This window comes from Pinus tabuliformis, chromosome 8, assembly GCF_031772625.1.
Source record: "Pinus tabuliformis cultivar Carrire ecotype Pingquan chromosome 8, CPIR1, whole genome shotgun sequence".
NCBI classification, from domain to species: Eukaryota; Viridiplantae; Streptophyta; class Pinopsida; order Pinales; family Pinaceae; genus Pinus; species Pinus tabuliformis.
This window is the reverse complement of record NC_142294.1, coordinates 1,550,041,431-1,550,053,776: the sequence shown is the minus strand read 5'-3', so window position 1 is coordinate 1,550,053,776 and position 12,346 is coordinate 1,550,041,431. Positions and strand designations below refer to the sequence as shown.

Sequence of the window (12,346 nt, the reverse complement as noted above, 5' to 3'; positions counted from 1 at the left end):
CATGAAGAAAGGAATGACATGATGAACCAAGGAGGAAAGTGATCGATGGCTAATACCCTACAAGGAAAAATCTCGACTGAATTTCATGAAATCAAGGAAAGAAATTGATCAAGCAGTTGAACGACCCACAAAGAAGAAGTTGTTGATGCAAAGGAGAGTCCCTAGTTAAGAGGGAGCTCTGACAAGTCCCTAATTAAGAGGGAGCTTGGGCAAGTTCCTGCTCAAAAGGAGCTTGGGTACATTCCTTTACAGGAATGGGCATATCTTCCCTAGTTGATAGGGAGAGATAGACACAACATTCTTGTCTTCACTTGGGAAGAAAGAATGGAGGATTGGGTAATCATCTGGAATCTGATTCTCTTTGAGGATGTGTAGGGCATCCAAGATAAGAGTAGGCAAGAGGACCAATATTCATTGAGGGCTATGAACCTAAGATAAGAATAGTCCTAGAAGGTCATACTCAGTGAACACCTGGGTGGGTATGTACCTTGAGAGACAATGATGAATGTGTCTATAGTCATTGGTCTCACCAACATTGTTCTCTTATCTGATGAGAGATAGAGATGTCAGTCAAGGCCTTGCTGTGGAAACAATTTTGGTTACTATGATGCTATACAAATGGATTACCAATCTGATTCTTCTTATGAGAAATTCTTCAGATTGAGAATGACCAAGTACCATTATGAATACCTCCCTAGTTAAGAGGGAGTGTTGAAGGAAGTGTAACTAGCTTCGATAATCATAATGACATGTAATTATGGCTGATATAAATGATGTAATAAAGAGAACAAAATTATGATTGTAAACTTACTTCATGGATTTCATGAGCAAGTGATTTTAGAATAATAGGATTTGTCATTTAGAGTCTATAATTAATTTCATGTATGAAGAGCTCTTCTTGAACCTATGTTTAATGTATACAAGTCTATAGAAATGTCTAGAAATCCTCCAAAGACCAGCACAATCCCTCTTGAAGAAGTCAGCCTACAAATTGAATTAAAGGAAGATCATGTCGACTCACTATATAGAGACACATCCCTTCGTACACTCAAGTCGGCTTATTTATGATGGGAAACCACTATATATAGGCACCAAGGCCCTTCGCACTTCCTTAGTTTAGGAATTCAGATGGGTAATAACAAGAGGACAATCCAGATCCCTAGAAAAGAAGCTAATTCGAATGGAAGGAGCAACGAGAAAAGATGATAATGGAACAGTAAAAAGGTTTAAGGGCTAGTTGCAAGTACAATGATTCAGATATATCTCTTTGATGTTTGAATGAGACTATAGTGATCTCTGTATTCGAATGGGAAGAGGCAGAATGAGGTTCGGATACATCTCAGTGTTATTTGGATGATCAATGGCAAGATCTATGTGGACACTTCAAAATGAACTTGTCTCTTTGATGAAGAGGATCTCAGTGATCCCACAGTGACACACTATGTCTCGGCATACATTATATACACAGTCATGATCTTAGCATAGTTGTAATCAAGATCTCAGTCATGATCCTAATGAAGACGTAGTTACAAGGTCATGATCTTAATGAAGATCTCAGTGCATATATATATATATATATATATATATATATATATATATATATATATATATATCTATATATATATATCAGTATGGAATATCTCATTGTTATAATGAAAATGTTGGTGAAGGTACAAGAATTGTACAGTAGTGATGAAGATCTCGGTGAAGGTGCAACCATAGTGCAACAATAATGAAGATCTCGGTGCTGCAGTAGTGATGGCCTTGGTGTTGCAACAATGTTGACTTCAATAGTAGTGATGATGATCTCAACTATAACGAAGAAGAGGATTGGTGTCTTGGTCTTGTAGTGGCTTATAGGTCAATGGTCTTGGTATTTGTCAATTGGAATATCTATAAGAAGAATTTTGTTTTTGTTTTCCTCTCAAAGAGTGAGAGGTTTTGGCCCTGGCAAAAAGCCAACATCTTGTGTTCTTGTCTCTTTTATTTTGGTAACTATTTGATGAACTAAGAAGACACACTCTAATATTAAAAATAAAATATTGAGCTAATAAGAAAAATTAAAAGTATCCCACAAATAGTTATCATGGCAACAAGAATCTTATTAATCTAACTACCCTAGATTCTTCAACACAATAATCATGGGATGGGTCAGTCATACTCCTTGTCATTAATGATAATTGTCATTGCTTTTTTCAATGTTGCTTGATTAACATGTTGATCCACAACTATATTATTTTCCCGCAAGGTGTGATAGAATTTCACATTTGGAAATGAGTTTTAAACATGTCTGATCCTCCCTACAAGTAAAGTCAATCAATATTCTAGAGTACTTCAGTCTATGTATTTAATGTCTATTTTAGAATCTCCTGCCACTCAAAATGCAATGATTTTGGCAAGATTCAAGCCTTCTAAAAGTGCATAGATTTCTTCCTAAATGTTGACTCTAAGCATAGGCATATATGAATGTTTATTTTAGGATTATAATACCCCTCCCACACCTCCACCTCATCACCCTAGCACTTCAAGGCATCCTAGAATGTAACTTTTTCTTTTTACTTGAATATAAGGTTGCCATTTGTAAAAAAATAAATTTAAGAAACAACAAGAAACTTAAACCATAACTAAGATTAGTATCTTCTTTGATGCATGGGACTAGAGCTACAATATGTTGGAAAGCACATGACTCCACTAGAAATAGTCTCAATGATAACAACGAAGATACTAGCTTTCTTGTGGATGCTATCAAGACTGAAATTACCTTATGGTCCTAAAGTATGACTTAAAATAATTTCTCAATATCTAAGAGTTCATCCTCTTCGAATGTAAGGAAATATAATGATAGCCCAACACATACAGGAATCTAGCAAAGAGAGAACACCTACCCTCTTTTGAGGCCACTGATGAATTACTTCATGTGACATGAGTTTTGTTGATTAACAATGATGAGTCAACATGCATTTGTGAATAACAACTAATAATATTTATTCTAAATGCCAATTCACACTACAAATTGTCAAATATATTATCTACTTAAAATAAAACTAAAAACATAATATTAATTAAATAATATAATTATACATAATTACCCAAACAAAATAAACATATATATATATATATATATTTATGTAGACACCTTAGATAATATTTCTAATAATTATATCAACTCAAATGGCATAACATTAAAATAGTTATATGTCATTACACTTTTTCAGTACTTCCCTTTTTACGCATAACTTCCGATTCACTTTTATTTTATTTATTGAATATCTTAGTCTGTGTGCTAAAATATTTATTTATTTATTTATTTATTTATTTATTCGTTTTTATTTTAAATTTTTTGGTTTGATTTTTATTTAATAGTTATTTTATTAATTGCTGAAAATTTTAAAGGTTTTTTATTTCAACTTAAGGTGGATGAAGATCTCTTGATTTTATTTTATTTTTTTACTTGACGGTCTAGATTGATTCTCAAGGGAATATGTTAAGTATATGCTTAGTATTAATGCTTATTAAGGGATGTAGTGTGTTATTGTCAGGTTGCATTGACTTTTAATAAATAGATTCGTGCCAAGCCGCTCCTCGCCCACCAACTTCCTAGGGATTTGAGATTGTTTCAATTCTAATAAGCTCCTCCATGACAAGTTCTTCATTATTATTTATAACATTCATTTATATATAAGCAAAATTTATTTAGCAAAATGGTCCATCACTTTTAATAAATTTTAAAAAATATATTCATGCCAAGTGGCTCCCCACCCACCAATTTCCTAGGGATTTGAGATTATTCCAATTCTAATAAGTTCCTCCATGATAAGTTCCTCATTATTATTTATAACATTCATTTATATATAAGCAAATTTTATTTAGCAAAATGGTCCATTTTACAATAAGATGTGTAATTCCCTTTTTTTCTCAAGTTAAAGTTGACCCATAACCTTTTTATACATGGTTAATGAGGTAAATGTGTGCATTGGTAAGGCATTCTTCGTGTTGCAATAGTTTTTTTGTTATATTTATGAAGCCTTCACCTATATCAACCACATTAATATTTTTAATGTGGTTGTACTAGTTTATAATTAAATCGGTAATAACTAATTGATATTATTTTCTATTAAAAACTTCTCATTATTAGATTGTGATCATTTTATTCTTTAGTCTTAATGATAGATAGATTGTCCACCATAAATTAAAAATCCTCTATAAAATTTCATCCAAAAAATTCTACACTTTCTTATTAAAATAATATTAAAAAGAAATATTTAAAATATTCCATATAAATTCAATCCAATATTAACTCAACAAAATTTACTTTTAATTATAGAATCCCTCTAAAATCATCATTCAAACACTATCCAAAACTTAATAAGCGACCAAAAATCATCATTCAAACACTATCCAAAACTTAATAAGCCACCAAAATTAACATTAGAACTCTCATATCAAAATTGGACTTAAAAGTCACCCCTAAGCAAATGTCAAATTGGCCTATGCAAATTGTATAATGTTTAATGTTTAATTGTGCTATGCAAATTGTATACGTGAAGTTGAATTTTTATTATCTATTTAAAATTATCTATTTTTTAAAATTTAATGAAATTATTTAAAATTATATATATATATATATATATATATATATATATATATATTTTGAAATTATGTATAAATTTGAATTTAATTTTTTAATTAAAATTAATTGAACATCTGAGGTCGCCCAATCTCAATTCAAGGGAATTTGGTCCTTAGTCTTGCATATAATCCAGTACACTCGAGTCCACTGTGACTCTGGCACGCCCGCACTCATAAACTGATCCAAAAGACTAGGAACAGAAACCCAATTGAAAAATCAAACAATCAGTGAGAATAGAATTCGAGCCTTACCAGTGCATCGGCATTGATCGCAAAACGGCCTCAGAGAATGCTTGGCACTCTCTTCAATGGTGTAAAAAGAAACAACAAAGCCTAAAAATATTCAAAATGATCCTTCCCTGATTACAGGAAAGCGCCCTCCGGGTCCTTGGGAACAACCTCACACTAAGCCTTTTGACCCTATGCATGCATCTGATTTCTTTGGTAGATTGAAACTGCCTTGGCAAAGCTTTTCATCTTACTTACTTTCCCTACTTTCCAATTTGAGCGACCCCTACTTTCTTCCAGGTCAACCACACTCAAAATGAAGTTTGGCTATAGCTCCGAGATGGTCATACTACAGTACTACGCTCACCTCCTGGCGGGAAATTGTTGGGGGTTCGCTCGTCTTCGTTGACCTTTGAGTCGGGTTATTGACTCAAATGGAAAACAAAGAGAAACAATGATTGCTACACCAATAGCCCTGTAGGGGAGATCTTGACAATTTGGTCCAGTCAAAAGGTCTGGTACGGTAACAAAGGTATGGGTACGGGTCAGGGCAGGTACGATAGCAGCAGGTACGGTACATAGCTGAGAGCGAGTGATACGGGAACTACGAACTAGTCGGGGTCTAAACAAACAAAACTCCACAAGAAGGCATCTACGGGGCGGGCTTAACTACGGGTTGAGAGGTCATTTCAGGTCTTGTCAGGTATGAGAAATCGGTCTACTAAATCGTTCAAAAATAACACAACCAAAGAAACTTCATGCCACCTTGTAGGAGCCTTATTGGCAGAACGGTACGAGTTAGAGAGCTTTATGGATGGACATTCAGTTAGGTCCGTATTGTAAGGGGTTACGTTAGGTCCCGTATTGGATGAGCATCAGCATCAGTTGAATGATACGGGAAATCATATGCAAACTCCTTGGAATTATCCAAATAGTGGTCCTTATGGGTGGTCCATTATACACTACTAAGATCAAAATAATCAGCCCTGGTTGAAAGAAAAGAAAGGAAGGTCCGGAGGGTCTTGCGCTTCCGAGTGCAAGGAATGACCCTTACTGATAGTGAACCCCCGCTCATGAACGCCGAACCCTTATTGCTGCTTGGACATTAGACAGATACCCTTTTCGCTGCTCATTTTGGATGGTCCGTTGTAGGACATCGCCTCTTTCCTTACACAAAAAACCACCCTTGAGCCGCTTGAGCCTTGGTCCTTCTATCGTTCTACTTATTTGTCACCCAACCAACCAAGCAGACAGTCACAGCAATTGGGGGGGACTAAATGAGTCGTGGATATAGAGACATAGTATGGTGCACGATATGGTGGTCAGGGAATCCAGTAGGCATAGCCGGTACCGCTACGGACACTGCTTGATATGGTCAGGAAATGGTGTTCTATGCTTGGGTGGAACTCCTCCCTTCCTCCCTACACCACTCCCTTTTTGATTTGATGTTCTAGACCCTTATGCTACCTTCCTTGCTTCACGAGCAAACAACCAACCATACAGTCATCGACGGGAAGAAATGAGTCGTGGAGATATACACATCGTGGAGTTTACGGTATTGGAAGGGGGGACTATAGAGAGCGCCGGTCCCGCTACGGCCACTTATGCTTGATATGCTCAGGGAATTGGTTTCGCGTTGGCCTACCTGCCTTATACTTTGGAGAAAATCTGATATTCTACTTTGAGAGATCTCCTTAGGCCTATTAGACTCTCTTCTTTGGGTGCTATACCCAACTCTTTGATAGACTTGAAAACACGTAGACGTCTTGCTGAAGGCTTGATGAGCTTTTGGGGAAGGATTGGTATCTTGCTTTAGCTTCATTATCTCCATCCATGAGCTTAAGGGTTGAGATTAGGGGGCATGAGCTTGGTCCGGGTAGATGAGGATTGGTTCATGCTGATGAATCCGGGCTTGGCTTAATACGTGCTTAGCTTCATCCTGGCTTATGAGTTGATTAGGGGAGGGGGCTTGATAGGAAAGGAAGGGAAGGGAAGGGGATTGAGGGAAGGAAGAACCGGAGCGACGAAAGACCAAAGAGACACTAAAGCAAGAAGATACTACCTCGAATGGTGAATTAGAGAGAGTTTTGACCATCATTGTGGTACTTGCATTATATGCGCATAGAGAAGTCTGGGGTCGAACCAGATCTCATTAGCATTGCTAAGGAGAAAGGCCAAATATCGTCCCTCGAGGGTCATGTCGAACCGGCTTCTCTCGGCTATGACAGGTGGTGACCAGCGGGTATGTCTCCCTTGTATTGGCTAGCGGCAGCTCACACACTATTGCTCTTCTTATTCTCGTATATTGGCTAGCGGCAGCTCACACACTACTCTTTTCCGGGCCTCACCCCTAGTGGGATCGAATCATTTGCTTTGAGGTTGAGCGAGATGGATGCTGCTCTATCTAATGGTAAGGAGGATATAGAGCCGCCAGGTAGAGGGAATAGGTGTAGAACCCATTTCACGCAGGTCCGCTATAGTGGCATGAACTATACTTCCCCCATAGTATTGTAGTTGTATCAATTCATCTTTATGACGTTACCCACTAGCCCTAGCCAGTGTCTCATCCACATTGTCAGAGGATCCTTGTCATACAGCCGCCAGTCATACATAATTGAACTCTTTACTCAACTATAACTAGATCGTTTACCTATGATTATTTCCAGGTGTTGATTTACTGTATGCCGGTACTCTGCTGCTAGTCAGTTGTCAATGCCTGCTGTTGTCGATGCGCTCGATCCAGGTTGGCTGATAGACGCGATCCCAGGGACGGAGTCCCTCACTATTCATATGGTGAGGGTTTTAACGCTCACTCATCATATGGGTGAGGGACGGAGTCACTCACTATTCATATGGTGAGGGTGAGTAAGCACACTCGACTCTCCAGGCCGCCATCGTTTTAACGCTCACTCATCATATGGGTGAGGGACAGAGTCACTCACTATTCATATGGTGAGGGATTGATCGCTCGTCTTTCATAAGGCGAGGGCCCCTCCCCCTTATTTGGTCGGGTGAGTGGGTTCGTACCTCACCCCCTACCCCAAAAAAAGTGAGCGGTTCCCCCTTTTGTTACTGAATTTACCACCCGATAGGTTCGATAGGTCTTGCCCTTCATACCCTTCATATTCCACCTTTCATTATTGAAATGACCAGTGACTCTATCCGTCCTCAGAACCCGTTCAGCCCTTGCACTATTATAAAACACTCTAATCTCTAATAAAAGAGAAAATCAATAATATTTTATAGATAATTAAAATAAATTTATTGTCTATATTTAAAAAAAAACTAATAAAAAGATGGTGTATATTATATAATTTATGAATGATAAATAAAGTAAACAATAGATTTTGATTATAAAAAATAAAACTTAAGCATAAAACAAGTTGTTTTTAGTGAGATTTTTAGAAGGTTTTTGGGTGGATTTTTCTGGTTTAATTTCTTTAAAATCCGGCAAGAATTTATTAAATCACAAGCTTAATAGGTAACCTCTTCACAATCGAAGTGCCCTAGGATTTTTCAGGGTGTTGAATCCATATATAGTAAAAAAAAACGAGTTTAAATAACACAAATCAAGCTTTCACCTCAAATATTTCGGCAAAAAAGTCCAAAAAAACACACTAAAACAATTCCAATCATAAAAATATATCCAAACCTTTCCCAATTTAAAAAACTGATTTACATCTAACTCTCAACCATTTGTATTTTCTTTCATATTAAATAATAACACTTAAATTCACTTTGAAAATTAAATAATATTAATAATATATTAATCAATATTAATTTTTTTTTATTTTTATTTAAAAGTAATAATTAATTTAGATATCTATTTAATTATTTATATATATACATATATATAAAATGGTAACATCTTTCTCACTGTAATTTAAAACCAGCCACATTACATTAAATATAACGCAAATGATATTGCTTGCTTTAATAGTTTTATTTTTAAAAAAATGAATGATCATACATGTAGAAAAAAAAAAAAAAAACCCTTGGTGAAGTTTCGCATCCTATATAAATCGTGCCAATTTTCATCGTTTGCCATCATTGTTTTCCTGGCTAAGTTTTCAATATTCGCTCACCGTATTCACTTTATAAAGTGAGGTCATTGACATGAAGTATAATATTTTTTGGGAGTGGTTTTGTAGATGTAGTATCTAAATCATGTTTTTGATGATGGAAATAGATAAATAATTTTTAAATTATAGAATTTTATATTGTTTTTATAGAGTTGTTTATGTAATGTTTATCTTGATTTTGCATTTTTTTTCCCTTGATTTTTAACCATTCAGAAGCGAATATTTTCCGGACTCATTTAAGGTTTTTTAGTATCGCCTACTCCTAGTTAATAAATTTAAATTAAAATATTTCATCGTTTATTTCTTATTAATAAATTTAAGTTAAGAAAATTCAAAAGTAAGTTTAATATGACTGGTTTTTAATTTGACATATGACTGATTGTTTTTAATTACGCTGGAAAAATTCCCCTAAATACCACTTTGCATTGTTAGACAGTTGAACTATCCTCTACCATCGGGCGCGGATGATGCGATAACCGTCCCAATGATCTCCTGTCGGATGGAGCCATAACTGCCTCACATCCATTAGTATATACTTAGGAGAAATGACTTGGCCTCTCTTTATTTTATGACCTGGAAACTGCCCTAACCGTTTCCTCCATTCTCAAAACTCCAATGCAATCATTCTTCATCTTGAACATTTGGCAACTCCCTTCGATTCAATTACTATTCCTTGCTTCTGAAGCGTTGGCTTCATTTGGTTTTCGTGGATTCAATTACTATTCTCTGCTTCTGAAGCGTCTGCTTGATGTGGTTTTCTTTTTCGATCAGGGGTGAATATTTAGAAAAACAATAATGCTGCATAAACCATAGATATACATCCTCCTGTCCACTGAAATATATTCTTCATAAACAGTTTTCGTTCATTCAATATATCGTTTGTTTATATAAAAGTATTTGATAGTCATTGAACCTTCGCTGACTTGTTCATCAATGGCGGAGCCGTGTCGGAACCCTCGGATAAATCGGGCAGCTTCGACGAGGCATACAAGCAGAAGAATAAGCCCAGCAAGAATATTGTCAACCCCAAGCGTGAATTTCCTTCAGGGAGATTTTTTTGCGTTCAGGAAATTTGTATTGCTTCCTAGGGTTGGTTTTTTTATGGTTTTTTGACTTTGGCTGGGTTTTGAAGGAGGTGAGAATGAAGCGATTTCTGCTTTGAAGGATTTCGAGATTCCTCCTTTCAAGGATTTTGAAATGTCCTCAGCCAAGATTGCGGGTAAGAAGAAGTCGAATTTATACAGAGGTGTCAGGCAGCGTCCATGGGGAAAATGGGCTGCGGAGATTCGAGATCCCAGAAAGGGCATTAGGGTTTGGCTCGGAACGTTTAACACTGCGGAGGAGGCAGCCAAGGCCTATGATGCAGAGGCTATAAAAGATCAGAGGCAAGATAGCCAAGCTCAACTTTGCCGATCACTGGTGTTCTGTAAAAATGGACAGTAACAAGAAAATGTCAAGGAAGAAAGTAAAGTCATGTACAATAAAACCCTAATTTAATGTTGGGTTTGAATATGAACAGTAAGGTAAAACCTTTATATTCGCCAATTCTTGACTTATTAGAGGGTTACTGTGTAAACAGCCAAATGGAACCCTCTTTGAAGAATGTCTGCAGATCGGATCTTCCAGTCTGTGTCTCCGATGATATCAAGTATCGGTACTCTCAGTTCCTAAATCCCAGTGCTCCATTTCGGATCACTTCAAATGCATCCACAGTCCAATCTTGTGAGCATAGCAAATTGAGCCAAACTTTACAGCAATCATGCTCTTGTGAGATCTGTAGCCACAACTATTCATAGGTGAGAAATTTTATGTCCACTGCTTATGGCGATGCCGCAAATTTCGAACTGGTGAATTCTTCCCATTCAGAAGGTTATTTTGATTCTGATCATAACAGCAACTCATTTGATGGGGCACATTAATTTTCATCTGATTATGATGTTGGATATGAGTCTCTATTGATGGACATAAAACCCCCAGTTCAGGGTGTTGTTAAAGACGGACCTGCGGATACCTACGTCGGGGTCAATGGTGGGACATAAAGTTTTGCAGTGGAGACATTCATGGAGTTCAACGATGGGACAGAATGTTTTGCTGTGTATTTTCTTTGAGGTCAACGGTGGCACAAAATGCTGCAAAACAGAGGATAGCATCGCGCAGATTGAATTTTCCAAAGAATTATCTTCCTTGGAATCATATCTTGGGTTGTTCCGATCTTATAGTAACCATGGATGAATCAATAGAAGTTGGGGATCAGGGTCCAGGCCCCTTTCCATATGAGCAATTTTTCCTGAAACCATGGATCTATGACGATCTGCCAATTTCAGGTTCAGTTTACTAAAGAGGTCTCAGCGATCAACTAATTTCAGATTTAGCTTATCAAAAGTCTTGGTTCTTGCTGCTGAGGCTTATTATAAATACATAACTGGCCAGCAAGACTCGTGGTTTGTGTTGCAGGCCTCTGTATGGCATTTACAGTCTTTTAAACTCAGGTCTTGTAATTTTTTATTTATGTTTAATTGTAACTCAGGTTTTGTAATTTTCTGTTTATGTTTAATTGTAACTCAGGTTTTGTAATTTTTTTTGTTTATGTTTAATTGTTTGTTTACATTGGTAAAGTATCTCCCACCTGTAATGATGATATAGATCAAAGTGTTTTTTTAAGGAGAGTGATGAGTTATTTTACATTTTCAAATAATATGTAGTGACAACTTAAGCTTAAAATAATTTATATTAAAATACAAATTAATCTAGCAGTTTTTTTAATATTGAATTATTAATATTTGTTTTCTTTTATTTATTTATTTATTATTATTATAATTATTATTATTATTATTATTATTATTATTTTTGGTTTGACATAGTTTTGTTACTCGTTGAATTCATATATTCTAGTAAGTTCTCTTATCCATTATTACTTTCACACTTGACATAGCTTTGTTACTAGTTGAATTCATATACTCTAGTAAGTTTTCTTATCCATTATTACTTTCATATTTTGTTACTAGTTGAATTCATATATTCTAGTAAGTTTTCTCATCCATTATTACTTTCACACTATCTCTCATTAAAAGCCTTGGTAGCATAGAGATTAAGATTAAAAGCGGTAGCATAGAGATAGGCAAGAGAGATATGTGATTATAGAGAAATGAGGGTAGCACAAAGATAGGTGACTATAGAGAAATGAGGGCAACATAGAGATAGGCGATTAAAAGAGGTAGCATAGTGGTAGCATAGAGGTGGTAGCATAGAGGTAGCATAGAGATAGGCGAGAGAGGTGACTATAGAGAAATGAGGGTAGCATAGAGATAGGCTACTATAGAGAAATGAGGGTAGCATAGTGATAGGCGAGAGAGATAGGTGACTATAGAGAAATGAGGGTAGCATAGAGATAGGCAATAATAGAGAAA

General features: G+C 36.0%; 1 pseudogene; it reads left to right on the top strand.

Annotated features, from left to right (window-relative positions):
- Positions 1 to 7,569: 7,569 nt before the first annotated feature.
- Positions 7,570 to 11,418, top strand: LOC149241838 (uncharacterized; annotated as a pseudogene).
- Positions 11,419 to 12,346: the final 928 nt, after the last annotated feature.